At 40.8% G+C, this 17207-nt stretch overlaps 1 pseudogene; it reads right to left on the reverse strand.

Moving 5' to 3' along the window:
- LOC130862743 (non-receptor tyrosine-protein kinase TNK1-like) overlaps positions 1–17207 on the reverse strand; it is a 255660-nt pseudogene that overhangs the window by 26253 nt on the left and 212200 nt on the right.

Consider the following 17207-nt stretch of genomic DNA (forward strand, 5'->3'; position numbering starts at 1 on the left):
ATGATTTCATCTTTCACAGTGAGGCAGTATCTTAAAAGAGCCAACACTGACAGCTAAGAGTCTGTACAGGGCATTGCAGTAAAAAGTGGATGGGTGTGTACAATAGGTGAGAACTGGATGGGTGTGCACTGCAGGTGAGATGTGGATAGGTGTGCACTGCAGGTGAGATGTGGATAGAAGTGTGCTGATGGTGAGATGTGAACAGGTGTACATTGCAGGTGAGATGTGAACAGGTATGCACTGCAGGCGAGATGTGGACTGGTGTGCACTGCAGATGAGAGATGGACGGGTGTGCATTGCAGGTGAGATGTGTATAGGAGGGCATTGCAGGTGAGATGTGTACAGGTGTGCACTGCAGGTGAGATGTGAACAGATGTACATTGCAGGTGAGATTTGAACAGGTATGCACTGCAGGTGAGATGTGGACTGGTGTGCACTGCAGATGAGATATGGACGGGTGTGCACTGCAGGTGAGATGTGTATAGGTGAGCATTGCAGGTGAGATGTGTACAGGTGTGCACTGCAGGTGAGATGTGGACTGGTGCGCACTGCAGATGAGAAGTGGACTGGTGTGGACTGCAGGTGAGATGTGGACTGGTGTGCACTGCAGGTGAGAAGTGGACAGGTGTGCACTGCAGGTGAGATGTGGACAGGTGTGCACTGCAGGTGAGATGTGGACTGGTGTGCACTGCAGATGGGATGTGGACAGGTGTGCATTGTAGGTGAGATGTGGATGGGTGTGTACTGCAGGTGAGATGTGGACAGGTGTGCACTGCAGGTGAGATATGGATGGGTGTGCATTGCAGGTGAGATGCGGACGGGTGTGCAAGTGAGATATGGACTGGTGTGTACTACAGGTGAGATGATGACAGGTGTGCACTGCAGGTGAGATATAGACTGGTGTGCACTGAAGGTGAGATATGGATGGGTGTGCACTGCAGGTGAGAAGTGGACAGGTCTGCACTGCAGGTGAGATGTGGATGGTTATGCACTGCAGGTGAGATGTGGACAGGTGTGCACTGCAGGTGAAATATGGATGGTTGTGCACTGCAGGTGAGATTCGGATGGGTGTGCACTGCAGGTGAGATATGGACGGGTGTGCACTGCAGGTGAGATGCTGACAGGTGTGCACTGCAGGTGAGATATGGATGGGTGTGCATTGCAGGTGAGATGCGGACGGGTGTGCAAGTGAGATATGGACAGGTGTGCACTACAGTTGAGATGTGGACAGGTGTGCACTGCAGGTGAGATGTAGACTGGTGTGCACTGCAGGTGAGATATGGATGGGTCTGCACTACAGATGAGAAGTGGATAGGTGTGCACTGCAGGTGCGATATGGACGGGTGTGCACTGCAGGTGAGGAGTGGACAGGTGTGCACTGCAGGTGAGATGTGGAAGGGTGTGCACTGCAGATGAGATGTGGATGGGTGTGCACTTCCTGGGTTCCCATCTAAGTAACCCAAGAAAAGTAAGATGTTGCTTTATATCAAAATAGCTATTAGTCAGATCAATAGTAAATTACAGCTCTATTCTTTCTTAATTAGATTATTAATATATCTGGAATACAGACTTAATGAACTTCAAATCTGGAACTACATGGTCTGAAAAGACTTGAGCTTATTTAATTTTGGCCCTAGGTATATGCGGTGCATCTGTAAAAAATAGAGAAAAATCTTTTGTCTCCCATCTGATGTGTGTCCTCTGTCATTGCAAATGGCACTTGCTATAGAATAGACTTTTTCAATTTTATAACAATGCAACATATTTTGTATGTAAATATCATAAAGTAAAATGCCACTAATGTGTGTTGTGTCACTAAAGTGATATATTACCATTCACTTTCATTTTTTATTTTATTCTTAATTATCAATCAACACCTTCCTACATTTTGCCCAAGCAGACTGTATCTTTACACTCAGTCACCTCTCTCCTTAATCATCTCCTAGGTTAAGGTGTCTATATTGGGCCACAATATTTTATGCTAGACTCACCCAATATTTTCTGAATAATTAATCCTCTTTCTTTCAGTGTTCCTAGGGACAAAACACAGAGATTTTTGAGCCTTCTAGATATTTGCTCTCTCCCTATTAGTTGTATCTCTAATACCATTTTTAATTTTATTTTTTTAATTAGCATGGGATGTGATGATATATTGTTTACATTCTACAAAAGTGATTTTCAGAGCAATATGTAACAGCAAGAAGATGGTTGAGAAAATCATAACTTTCTGTTGTACACTGATGTAATATGTGCTGCGGGGCTGCGTCTCCGGCACCCAGCCGCCCACATGGCTAGCTTATGCCCCGAAATAATTACACGGAAACTGTATTCTTTTAAACACTGCCTGGCCCATTAGTTCCAGCCTCTTATTGGCTAGCTCTTTCATAGTGATCTAACCCATTTCTAATATTCTGTGTAGTACCATGAGCTGGCTTACCAGGAAAGATCTTAACCTGTGTCTGTCTGGAGTGGGAGAATCATGGCGACTCCCTGACTCGGCTTCTTTCTCCCAGCATTCTGTTCTGTTTACTCCGCCTACCTAAGGGCTGGCCTATAAATGGGCCTAGGCAGTTTCTTTATTATTTAACCAATGACCTTCCTCCATCAGTACACAGAACTTACCCAACCATCCTGGTCCACTGAATCCCAGTAGGTTCTGTAACAATGGAAACAACACTCTCGAGAGTTCACACTGTAAACAGCTCTCATCATAGTGTCTTTCATACAGACCTTGCCACTGACAAGCAGACAAGGCAAAGAATACCCTGGAGTCTAGATGAAACCAAATGAGAATATGGCATTTAGAATGACTTAAAAACTTAGACTTTTCTCAACAGTGAGACATGTTTGCTTCAGGCAGCAACAATTAGTTCAGAAAGGTTGATAGGCATTGAAGAAACTTCTTATGGAATTTGCCTTCAATGTGGCAAGGCTAGCTATTTGGGCAAGAAACTGCTCTTACCTGGACTGCTTGATGGTAGCTGTATGAACTGGACATGCAGGAGCCCCATACAAATAATTGCTGAACTTTACAAAAGATTAGATAGTTCTTCAGGGTTCCTGCTTCACAAAAGAAACAGCCAGACATTCTGCAGGACGCAGAAGAAAGCAACAGATGAACTTTATTAGTACAAGGCAGAACATATCTTCAAATTTCCTGATTCACTGAAAAGTTCACCAGATATTATGGGCCTGTAGGTTGACAATGGATGCCCCAATGTTACAAAAAACTTTGGAAGACTGTTCAGGGAGCAATATGTCTCTGTCATTTTTAGAATGTTGGAAGTTGCTTACAATGCACTTCCTGTTTACTTAGGTAATATTATATCTCTCTAGGATCTTTGATAGAGTTGAAGACTGATAATTATAGTCATAGTTTTCCTTAGTTATAATAAAAGATAAATTAGATATAAAACTTTAGATCACAAAAATAAAACAGATGATAGAATGTTTTCTTTAATTTTGCCAAATACAAATAAATTAAATATTGTAACTGTAATTCTTGATTGAGACCTGTTTTGTTATTTGCAGTTTTACAATATTAAAGTTAAAAACTTCTTTTTTAATTTAGACTGAAAAGGGAGATGATGTGGGACTCCACTCTTTATACTGTGAATACGTTTTGTTGCCATTGGTTAAGAGAGAAGCTTCTTTTGGCCAACGCCTTAACAGAATACAGCCAGGCTGGAAGACAAATAAAAAGAAAGTAGGCAGCATCAAGGAGATTCCATGTAGTTACCAGAAAAAAAAAACAGACAATGGAACATTAATGGCTCTAACAACAACACCAACACCCACATCACCACTACCACCTTTACTACCAGTACCACCTCCATCACCACCTTCACCTTCACTACCACCTCAACCATCAGCACCTCAACCATCAGCACCTCAACCACCTCCACCACCAACTCATGACCACATCCACCTTTACCACCACCATCACCACCACCTCCATCACCACCTTCACCACCTCCACCAATTTCACCACCAACTAACGACCAACACAACCTTTACCACCACTACAGCCACAACTACCATCACCTCCAGCACCATCTCTACCATCACGACCACCACCACCCTGACCACCAACATCTCCACTACCACCTCACCAACAACAACTACACCACTTCCACCTTCAAAACCTCCACCAACAACTCCATCCCCTCCACCACCAATTCTACCACCACCTCCACCACCACCACTATACTCACAACCACCATCACCTTTACCAACACAAATACCACGACTACCACCACTTCCAGAAACATCACCACCAACACCACCAACACCTCCATGACCACCACATCATTTCTACCAACATCTCTACCAACACCTCACTACCACCACCAACAACTACACCACTTCCACCTTCAAAACATCGACCACCAACTCTACCACCTTCACCACACCCTCTACCACCACCTCCAACACCACAACCAACACCAGCACAAAAGCAATAACAATAACAAAATAACTATTGCTGACACTGTCAGTTTATTCCAGTAAATACCACAATCTGTCAGTCACTACACAGTAGGGATCAGAGTCATTGTCACAGATGTTTATTTTCTGCTATAAATTTTGATAAAATTTTCTTTTTACATTTTATTGATTCAAGAAAATATTAGCATTGGGATTTTGGTGGGGATTTTACTGACTCTGTAGATTATTTTTGGTAGGATTGTCATTTTTACTATATTGATCCTACCTATCCAAGAGCATGAAAAAGCTTTCCATTTTCTGATAGCCTCTTCATCTTCTTTCTTCAAAGTCTTAAAGTTCTTGTCAAACAGGTCTTTCACTTCTTTGCTTAGTGTTACCCCAGGATATTTTATGTTATTTGTGTTTACTATGAATGGAGATGTGTCTCTGATTTGTTTCTCAGCTTCTTTATCATTTGTATATAGGAGGGCTACTGATTTTTTTATTAGATTTTGTATCAAGCTACATTACTAAAGGTATTTATCAGCTATAGGAAGTCCCTGATAGGGTTTTTGGCATCATTTATAAATACTATCATATCATCTGCAAATAGCAAAAGATTAAGACAGCCTACTGAATGGGAAAAGATCTTCACCAACCCCACATTGGAAAGAGGACTGATACACAAAATATATAAAGAACTCAAGAAATTAAATGTCAAAGTTCTAAATAATCCAATTAAAAATGTGGAACAGACCTAAACAGAAAACTCCGAACAGAAGAATCTCAAATAGCCGAAAGACACTTAAGGAAATGTTCAGCATCCTAAGCCATCAGGAAAATGCAAATCAAAAGCACTTCAAGATACCATCTTACACCATTCAGAATGACTAAGATCAAAAAACACCAATTATAGCTTATGCTGGAGAGGATGCAGAACAAGGGGAACACTCCTCCATTGGTATTGGGAATGCAAACTCGTACAACCACTTTAGAAATAATATGGCATTTTCTCAGAAAACTAGGAATCAATCTACCTCAAGACCCAGCAATACCACTCTTGGGCATATATATATATATATATATTCAAAGGATGATTAATCATACTATAAGGACATTTGTTCAAATATGTGCATGGTGGCATTATTTGTAATAGCCAGAATCTAGAAATAATTCAGATTGCCCCTCGAATGAATAATGGATAAAGAAAATGTGGTATATTTACTCAATGGAATACTACTTAGCAGTAAAAAACAATGAGATCTTGAAATTTGCATGCAAATGATTGAAACTAGAAAAAAACATCCAGAGTGAAGTAACCCAGACCCAGAAAGATGAGCATGGTATGTACTCACTCATAAGTGAACACTAGCTCTAAAGCAAAGGATAATGAGCCTATAGTCCACTACCCCAGAGAACATAAATAACAAGGTGAACCTTAAGAAAAACATATGTAGGCTCCCTGCAGGGCCTCTACCCCCCCATACTGCCTCTCTCTTCTTGTCCCACCCAGCTTGCATCCGGAACCCTTCTTCCTTCTGTCCCCTTTCCTCTTTGGGCACATAACACCATCCAGCTCAGTCTGTCTGGCGCTGGGGGCAAATCCTCAGGGCAAGTAGGCAGGCGAGACCTCCTTTGTTTCACTGGCCTGCCTGCACCAACCAAGGTAGGCGCTTTGCTTACGAACTACCCAATCTGCACGGAGATCTGATCTCGGCACCAGGAGAGACAGCAGAGGGTGAGTTTGTGACCAGTGGCGGTGGAAGCAGCCCTGGACAGGGAACTCTGAAGTTCCTCATCCCCCTCCCTATACTCCCTGGGCTCCCTGCAGGGGCTCTATACCCCGCATACTGCCTCTCTCTTCTTGTCACACCCAGCTTGCATCCAGAACCCTTCTTCCTTCTGCCCCCTTTCCTCTTTCGGCACATAACACCATCCAGCTCAGTCTGTCTGGCGCTGGGGGCAAATCCTCAGGGCAAGTAGGCAGAGGAGACTTCCTTTGTTTCACTGGCCTGCCTGCAACAATCAAGGAGAGACATCACTAGAGCACCAGGAGAGCTTTCACTGCAGAGAGCCATCACTGGGAAGGTACATCAGTAGGCAAGGAGACCTGATCCGGTAAAAGAACATCCAGAGGGGAGCATTCGGAGAAAGACATGGGCAGGCGCCAATGCAAGAATTCACCTAACAATCTGAAAAACTATATGAAACCACCAGAACCCAGCGACCTCACAACAGGAGAACATGAACACCTTAATCACGAAGAAGTAGATAAAATTGACTTTATGAAAGTGATTGACGCCCTTAAACAACATGTAAAAAATACCCTTATAGAAATGGATGAGAAGTATAACAGAAAGTTTGAAGAATTGAGTAAATCAGTGAATGATACCCTAGGAAACCAAGGAAAAACAATCAAACAGATAATGGAAACAGTTCAAGACTTAAAAACTGAAATGGAGGCAAAGAAGAAAACACAAACAGAAGGCCAGCTGGACAGGGAAAATCTAGGTAAACGAATAGAGACTACAGAAGCAAGCATAACCAACAGAATACAAGAGATAGAAGAAAGAATCTCAGATTCTGAAGATACCATAGAGAAAATAAACACGCTGATCAAAGAAAACAGCAAGGCCAACAAATTCTCATCACAAAACATTCAGGAAATATGGGACACAATAAAAAGACCAAACCTAAGAATAATAGGAATAGAAGAAGGAGAAGAAGCACAGCTCAACGGTCCAGAAAATATATTTAATAAAATTATAGAAGAAAACTTTCCCAACCTAAAGAAAGATATACCTATGAAGGTTCAAGAAGCATACAGAACACCGAATAGGCTGGATCAAAAAAAAACATCCTCTCGCCATATAATAATCAAAACACAAAGCATACAGAATAAAGAAAGAATACTAAGAGCAGCAAAGGAAAAAGGCCAAGTTACTTATAAAGGTAAACCTATCAGACTTACACCTGACTTCTCTATGGAAACCATGAAAGCCAGAAGGTCCTGGATAGATGTACTGCAGAAACTAAGAGACCATGGATGCAAGCCCAGACTACTATACCCAGCCAAGCTTTTGTTCACTATAAATGGAGAAAACAAAATTTTCCAGGATAAAAACAAATTTAAACAATACGTAGCCACAAATCCAGCCTTACAGAAAGTAATAGAAGGAAAATCACTAACCAAGGAGTCCAACAATGACCACAATATCTCAGACAACTAGAGACCCTTCACCAGCGCAACACAAAGAAGGGGAACACACAAAATTTACAACTTAAAAAATGACCGGAGTTAACAATCACTGGTCATTAATATCACTTAATGTCAATGGACTCAACTCTCCTATAAAAAGGCACAGACTAAGAGATTGGATACGAAAACAGGATCCAACATTCTGCTGTTTACAAGAAACACACCTCAACCACAAAGACAGGCACCTACTCAGAGTAAAGGACTGGGATAAGGCTTATCAAGTAAATGGACCTAAGAAACAAGCAGGGGTGGCCATACTAATTTCTAACAATGTTGACTTCAAACTTAAATCAATCAGGAGAGATGGAGAGGGACATTTTCTACTCATAACAGGAACAATTCATCAGGATGAAGTCTCAATCCTGAATATCTATGCCCCTAATATAAAAGCACCCACGTACATAAAAGAAACATTGTTAAAACTCAAGGCAGCCATCAAACCGCACACATTAATAGTAGGAGACTTTAATACTCCTCTCTCACCAATGGACAGGTCAATTAGACAGAAACCTAACAGAGAAATAAGAGAATTAATGGAGGTAATGAATCAAATGGACTTAACAGACATCTATAGAATATTCCACCCAAATAGGAAAGAATATACCTTCTTCTCTGCAGCTCATGGAACCTTCTCAAAAATCGACCACATACTCGGTAACAAAGCAAACATCCACAGTTACAAAAAAATATTAATAACCACCTGTATCTTATCAGATCACCATGGAATAAAGCTAGAATTCAGCAACAATGCTACCCCCAGAAAGCTTACAAACTCATGGAAACTGAATAGTCAACTACTGAACCATACCTGGATTAAGGAAGAAATAAAGAAAGAAATTAAAGTCTTCCTTGAAGACAATGAAAATAAAGAAACAACATACTCAAACCTATGGGACACTATGAAAGCAGTTCTGAGAGGAAAGTTCATAGCACTAACTGCCCACTTAAAGAAAACAGAGAAAGCACACATTGGAGACTTAACAGCCCACCTGAAAGCTCTAGAAAAAACAGAAGCAGATTCACCTAGAAGGGGTAGAAGACTGGAAATAATCAAACTGAGGGCTGAAATCAACAAAATAGAAACACAGAACAATTGAAAGAATCAATGAATCAAAAAGCTGGTTCCTGGAGAAAATCAACAAGATTGATAAACCCCTATCCAAACTAATCAAAGGGCAGAGAGAAAATTTGCAAATTAATAAGATCAGAAATGAAAAGGGGGACATAACCACAGACACAGAGGAAATTCAGAAAATCATTAGATCTTACTACAAAAGCCTGTATGCCACAAAACTGGAAAATGTTAAAGAAATGGACACTTTTTTAGATAAGCACCATATACCAAAGTTAAACCAGGACCAGGTGAACAACATAAATAGACCTGTTAGTCGTGAAGAATTAGAAGCTGTTATCAAAAACCTCCCTTCCAAAAAAAGTCCAGGACCAGATGGTTTCAATGCAGAATTCTACCAGAACTTCCAAGAAGACCTAATACCTTTACTCCTTAAGGTATTTCACAATATAGAAACAGAAGAGTCATTGCCAAATTCCTTTTATGAAGCTACAGTAACTCTGATACCAAAACCACACAAAGACCCAACCAAGAAAGAGAATTACAGGCCAATCTCACTCATGAACATCAATGCAAAAATCCTCAACAAAATTCTGGCAAACCGAATCCAAGAACACATTAGAAAAATTATCCATTATGATCAAGTAGGCTTCATACCAGAGATGCAGGGCTGGTTTAACATACGCAAATCTATCAATGTAATCCATCATATAAATAAACTGAAAGACAAAAACCATATGATCGTTTCATTAGATGCTGAAAAAGCATTTGACAAAATTCAACATCCCTTTATGATAAAAGTCTTGGAGAGATTAGGGATACAAGGGTCATACCTAAATATAATTAAAGCTATATACAGCAAGCCGACAGCTAATATCAAATTAAATGGAGAGAAACTTAAAGCCATCCCACTAAAATCAGGAACACGCCAAGGCTGTCCACTCTCTCCATACCTCTTCAATATAGTTCTCGAAGTTTTAGCAATAGCAATAAGACAACATAAGGGGATAAAGGGGATTCAAATTGGAAAGGAAGAAGTTAAACTTGCATTATTTGCAGATGAAATGATAGTGTACATGAGCGACCCCAAAAACTCCTCTAAAGAACTCCTACAGCTGATAAACACCTTTAGTAATGTGGCAGGATACAAGATCAACTCCAAAAAATCAGTCGCCCTCTTATACACAAAGGATATGGAAGCAGAGAGAGAAATAAGAGAATCATCACCTTTCACGATAGCCACAAACAGCATAAAATATCTTGGGGTAACTCTAACCAAGGAAGTGAAAGATCTATTTGACAAAAACTTTAAGGCATTGAAGAAAGAAATTGAAGAGGATACCAGAAAATGGAAGGATCTCCCTTGCTCTTGGATTGGGAGAATCAACATAGTAAAAATGGCAATTCTACCAAGGGCAATTTATAGATTCAATGCAATCCCCATTAAAATCCCATCAAAATTCTTCACAGATCTTGAAAGGACAATAATCAACTTTATATGGAGAAACAAAAAACCCAGGATAGCCAAAACAATCTTATACAATAAAGGAACTTCTGGAGGCATTACCATCCCTGACTTCAAACTCTATTACAGAGCTACAGTAATGAAAACAGCGTGGTACTGGCATAAAAACAGAGAAGTCGACCAATGGAATCGTATAGAAGACCCGGATTTTAACCCACAAACCTATGCACAACTGATTTTCGATAAAGGAGCTAAAAGTATACAATGGAAGAAAGAAAGCATCTTCAACAAATGGTGCCGGCACATTTGGATGTCAACCTGTAGAAGAATGAAAATAGACCCATATCTCTCACCATGCACAAAACTCAAGTCCAAATGGATCAAAGACCTCAATATCAATCTGAACACACTGAACCTGATAGAAGAGAAAATGGGAAGTACCCTACAACATATGGGCACAGGAGATCGCTTCCTATGTATAACCCCAGCAGCACAGACATTAAGGGCAACATTGAATAAATGGGACCTCCTGAAACTGAGAAGCTTCTGTAAAACAAAGGACACTGTCATTAAGACAAAAAAGGCAGCCTACTGACTGGGAGAAGATCTTCACAAACCCCGCAACAGACAAAGGTCTGATCTCCAAAATATAAAAAGAACTCAAGAAACTAGACTTTAAAATGCTAATTAACCCAATTAAAAAATGGGGCACTGAACTGAACAGAGAATTCTCAGCAGAAGGAATTAAAATGGCCAAAAGATACTTAAGGTCATGCTCAACCTCCTTAGCAATCAGAGAAATGCAAATCAAAACAACTTTGAGATATCATCTTACACCTGTCAGAATGGCTAAAATCAAAAACACCAAGGATAGCCTTTGCTGGAGAGGTTGTGGAGAAAGGGGTACCCTCATCCATTGCTGGTGGGACTGCAAACTTGTGCAACCACTTTGGAAATCAGTGTGGCGGTTTCTCAGAAAAATTGGGATCAACCTACCCCTGGACCCAGCAATACCACTCTTGGGAATATACCCAAGAGATGCCCTATCATATGACAAAAGCATTTGTCCAACTATGTTCATAGCAGCATTATTTGTAATAGCCAGAACCTGGAAGCAACCTGGATGCCCTTCAATGGAAGAATGGATGAAGAAAGTGTGGAATATATACATATTAGAGTACTACTCTGCGGTAAAAAACAATGACTTCTCAAATTTTGCATGCAAATGGATGGAAATAGAAAATACGATCCTGAGTGAGGTAACTCAGACCCAAAAAGAAGAACATGGGATGTACTCACTCATAATTGGTTTCTAGCCATGGATAGGGGCCACTGAGTCTATAATTTGTGATCCTAAAGAAGCTAAACAAGAGGGTAAACCCAAGGAAAAACATATAGATATCCTCCCAGCTATGGGAAATAGACATGACTGATGGGCAAAAAATGGGAATCTTGGGGGCTGGGGTGGGATGGGGATGAGGGGTGTTGGGGAGAGAAAAGTGTGAAGGAGAGGATGAGGGGAATTGGGGGAATCGGCGTGATTGGGGATAAAGGAAGGTTCGATAGGGGAGCAGGGAAACTCATACCTTAGGTAAGGGAGCCACCTAAGGGTTGGCAAGAGACTTGAACTTGGAATGGCTACCAGATGCCCAGGGCAATGTCCCCAGTTAGTTCATTGGGGCACCTGAGGATAGGGAACCTGAAATGAACCTATCCTATAATCATACTGATGAATATCTTGCATATCGCCATAGAACCTTCATCTAGCGATGGATGGAGATAGAGCCAGAGACCCACACTGGAGCACCGGACTGAGCTCCCAAGGTTATAATGAGGAGCAGAAGGAGAGAGAACATGAACAAGGAAGTCAGGACCATGAGGGGTGCACCCAACCACTGAGACAGTGGGGCCGATCTATTGGGAGCTCACCAAGGCCAGCTGGACTGCTACTGAAAAAACATGGGATAAAACCAGACTCTCTGAATGTGGCGGACAATGAGAGCTGACGAGAGGCCAAGGAGAATGGCACAGGAACTTTCATCTGGCGATAGATCGAGAGAGAGACAGAGACCCAAATTGGAGCAACGGTCTGAGCTCTTAAGGTCCAAATGAGGAGCAGAAGGAGGGAGAACATGAGCAAGGAAATCAGGACCACGAGGCGTGCACCCACCCACTGTGACAGTGGAACTGATCTATTGGGAGCTCTCCAAGGCCAGCTGGACTTGGACTGAATAAGCATGAGTTGAAACTGGACTCTCTGAACATGGCGGACAATGAAGGCTGATGAGAAGCCAAGGACAATGGCACTAGGTTTCGATCCTAATACATGAACTGGCTTTGTGGGAGCTTAGCCTGTTTGGATGCTCACCTTCCTGGGCCTGGATGGAAGTGGGAGGACCTTGGTCTTCCTGTAGAGCAGGGAATTTGGACTGCTCTTCAGTATCGAGAGGGAGGGGGAATGGACTGGGGGGAGGAGAAGAGGAGTGGGGATGGGGGAGGGGAGTGGGGGAGGGGGCAATGTATGGGAGGAGGGGGAGGGAAATGGGAAACGGGGAGCAGTTGGAAATTTTAATTAAAAAAGAATAAAAAAAAAAGAAAAACATATGTAGATACCCCTGGGAAGGGAAATAGACAAGATCTCCTGAGAAAATTGGGATCATGGGGTTGAATGGAAATGAGAGGGTAGAATGGGAGAAGGATGGGAGAAGGAAGGAGCAGGAGAACTTGAGGGAAAGGGATGATCTAGATGGAGGAAGAACAGAGACAGAGAGCAAGGAAAGAGATATCTTGATTGAGGGAGCCATTATGGGGCTAGCAAGAAACCTGACACCAGAGAAATTCCTAGTAATCCACAAGGATGATCCTAGCTAAGACCCTAAGCAACAGTGGCAAGGGGGCCTCAACAAGTCCTGCCCTGTAGTCAGATTGATGACTATCTTAAAAGTCATCATACAAACTTTATTCAGCAACTGATGGAAGCAGAGTCAGAGATCCATAGTGGAATACTGGTCTGAGCTCCCAAAGTCTAGTTGAAGAGTGGGAGGAGAGAGAATATGAGCTGATGTGGGATTTCCCTCAATATGCTGTGAATATGTTCTATTACCATTGGCTAATAAAGAAACTTCTTTGGCCTATGGAAGGGAAGAATAAATCCAGGCAGGAAGTCCAAGAAGAGATAGAGCAAGAAAGAAGTTGGAGTCACACAGATGTCATTTAGCTGCCAAAGGAGAAAGATGCCAGAAACTTACTGGTAGGCCACAGCCTCGTTGGGATACAAAGATTAATAGAAATGGGTTAATTTAAGATGTAAGAGGTAGCTAGGAAAAATCTTAAGTCATCGGCCAAATAGTGTTGTAATTAATATAATTTTTGTGTGATTATTTGGATCTGCGAGGCTGGGATAACAATACACAGTCTCCAATTACAGAGACCAATCTTTCATGATCATTGATGCAAAAATACTCATTAAAATACAGGCAGCCAGAATCAAAGAACCCATCAAAATATTATGCTCCATGATAAAGTTGGCTTCATCCCATAGATGCTGAGATGGTTCAACATATGAAAATCTGCCAATGCAATAAACCATACAAAAAACTTAAGAAAAAACATATTATCATCTCATTAGATGTTGAAAATGCCTTTGACAAAATATGAGATCCCTTCATGATAAAGGTATAGGAGAGATCAGGGATACAAGGCATGTATCTAAACATAATAAAAGCAATATCCACCAAGCAGATCTAACATCACACTAAATAGAGAGAAACTCAAAGTTATTCCCCTAACATCAGGAAAAAGACAAGGCTATCCACTATAATACTATTTAATATAGTACTGAAAGGTCTAGCTGGAGCAATAAGACAACAAATGATCTAAGAGATATGAACTGGAAAATAAGAAGTCAAACCTTTGCTATTTGCAGATGATATGATAGTATACATAGGTGGCCTCAAAAATTCAACCAGGTAACTCCTACAGCTGATAAACACCTTCAGTAATGTGGCAGGATACAAGATCAACTCAAAAAATCAGTAGCTTTCCAATATACAAATGATAAATGGGCTGAGAAAGAAATCAGAAAAGCATCACCATTTATAATAGCTGAAGATAACATAAAATATCTTGGTGTAACACTAACAAAAGAAGTAAAAGATCTGTATGACAAGAACTTCAAGTGTTTGAAGAAATAAATTGAAGAATATATCAGAAAATAGAAAGATCTTCCATGCTCTTAGATAGAAAGGATCAACATAACAAAAATGAAAGTCCTGCCAAAAGCAATCACTGATTCAATGCAATCCCTATCAAAATCCCATCATAACTATTATCAGACCTTGAAAGAGCAACACTCAACTTCATATGGGAAAAAATTAAACAGGATAACCAAAAAAAAAAAAACTATACAATAAAGGAACTTCTGGAGGCATCACCATCATGACATCAAGCCCTATTAAAGAGCTACAGTAGCGAAAACAGCTTGGTATTGGCATAAAAACAGACAGGTCTATCAATGGAATCAGTTAAAAACCTGATAATAATCCACACAGCTATTAACACCTAATTTTTGAAAAAGAAGCCAAAATTATACGATGGAAAAAGAAAGCATTTTCAATAAATGGTGATGCCATAACTGGATATAAGCATGTAGAAGAATTCAAATTTATCCATATTTAAAGCCATGCACAAAATTCAAATGCAAATGGATCAAAGACTTCAACATGAATCCAATCATACCAAATCTCTTAGTAGAAAAAGTGGGAAGTAGTCTTGAATACATGGGCACAGGAGACCACTATCTAAATATAACACTAGTAGCACAGACACTGAGAGTAACAATAAATAAATGGGACCTGCGGAAACTGATAAGCTTCTGTAAAGCAAATGACACATTCTCACAGATTGAGTCCATTTTCCCAGAGAATATTATTAGTAACTTTCAAATTGCTCATAAAACTGCATGTTTCCACTTAAAAGTCCATCAGACTACCTAATAGCTAATCCACCATTAAAGCAAGTTTAGCATTTGTTGTGATAAATGTGCTAATACTTGAAAGAGGGGGGTTAGGAAATTCTGTGTAGAATTGCACACTTACTGGCCATGCCATCTTCAGCAACCAATTATCCTTCCTTTCTTTACTTGTCAGTTCTGAGTACAAGCTAAGGCAAGGAACGAATCACTTGTTTTACACAGCTTCAAACCATGTATTTCCAGAGCCATTGGAAGCTTCATCTCTTTTCATGAGAAAAATATTCTAGATTTATCACAAATTATTTATGAGCAGAATTCCTGGTGAGATATGTTCCCTTGAGTCATCTTTTATCTCTCTATAGGAATCTGGTACCCCAGCAATATAAAAAGCTAAATTCGTGATGACCTGAGACCAACTGGAAGCCTCTAGCCCTTGCATGAAGGTGTGGTCCTTCAATCAACAGGGGAAGTTACATCATTTGGAACCCATATTTAACATCTAAACAAATAGTTGTTTGGCAATGGCCTGGGATCATCTGATACATTGACTCTGACTGTCTTCCCTCCATCTAATAATGAGCAAAGAGCTATTCCACATGCCATATTCAGTGTCTGAATCACCTGGCTTTAAACACATGCTCCATCTTTGAGTAGCTAGGATGGTAGGCAACTCTTACATTATTCTCCTTCTACAACCCATACCCAAGCTTCCACAGCACAAAGACACTATGTATGTCTATTTCTCTGAGTATTATTTTCCCTGGTGTCTATGTGACAGGCCAACTTAAACTGATGTGTCTACAAAGATAACTCCCAAAGCCATCCAATTTCTCTTCCCCACCTTCTCCCCTACATTCATTTTCCTTTCTATTGCCCTTCATCTTTATTAGTTTTAAGCCCAGCCATGCTTATTATTTTTAAAAATGTGTTGCCTACAAATAATGGAATTTATTGCAGAAATAGGATGATAACTTATGAATAGCAAGAGTTTTGAGGTTCACATACTGAATTGTGCTTACTGGCCTTATGATGCTTCCTTATCTAATAGATGCAGGGATAATTTTCAAAGAATGCAAAGAAGTAGGGAAAAAATCAAACCATTCTTTGAATACAACTCTGCTTTATAAGTGGTTTTTTTAACCAGCAAACAGAAACCTAGACTGATGAGTTTGTGGGTCTGGGTACCTCTGCCTAGGTACATTTGCTAAATCTCTTCCTTCATCATTAAAATGTGGCTGGGTCCTACAGTGGCTTATCTGAAGTAATTTGGAAAGGGTAATGCGAGTACAGTGGATTCTGTGGCTCTTCATCTGGTTGCTCCAACTCTTCCTTCAGGGACCAAGTATTGTTTCCTTCAGATAATGGAGTGTGGGTGTCTGACAGCCGTGGATTGCAATCTCTCGAGAAATTGCTCCTCACCAAAGAGGTTCATTAGACTCAAAGTTATGCTCATTTCTGAAAGTTGTTTCTACCCATTGACAAGTTCATTATAGACTCCAAAGGCCCTGTTACTCAATTCTGTCTTTCTCTTCATGGCTGCCCTAACACTAGAAGTGCCCTCTGGTGTCAGCGGAGGTCTTTGTGACATCTTCATACACAGTTCAAATTCCAAACAAGTGTTGAAACTGATTGTGGCCCAACAAGCTTCATCCCCTTCCCCACCCATTACCGTATACACAAAGGCTCCATCTCAGGGTCGGTGTATGCAGCAATCTCACTTGGGACTGTGAGCAAATCCTTTTCCCTTCTTTGAAAACAGCAGAAATGCAGTGGTTGAGTTTTGGGCTATAGCTTGTATTCTTAGAAATGGATTTTTGGAGTCTATTCTTTTTGGAGGGATACTTTGCTCAGCCTAAATATAGTGTGGGGAGGGCCTTGGTTCTGCCTCAAAATGATGTGTCAGACTTTGTTGACTCCCCATGGAATGCCTTACCCTCTTTGAGGGATGGATGGAGGTGGGAGGAGAGAAGGTAGGGAGAGTAGGGAGAGAGGGGAGAGAGTGGGAACTGGGTTA

This window comes from Chionomys nivalis, chromosome 20, assembly GCF_950005125.1.
Source record: "Chionomys nivalis chromosome 20, mChiNiv1.1, whole genome shotgun sequence".
Classification (NCBI taxonomy): domain Eukaryota; kingdom Metazoa; phylum Chordata; class Mammalia; order Rodentia; family Cricetidae; genus Chionomys; species Chionomys nivalis.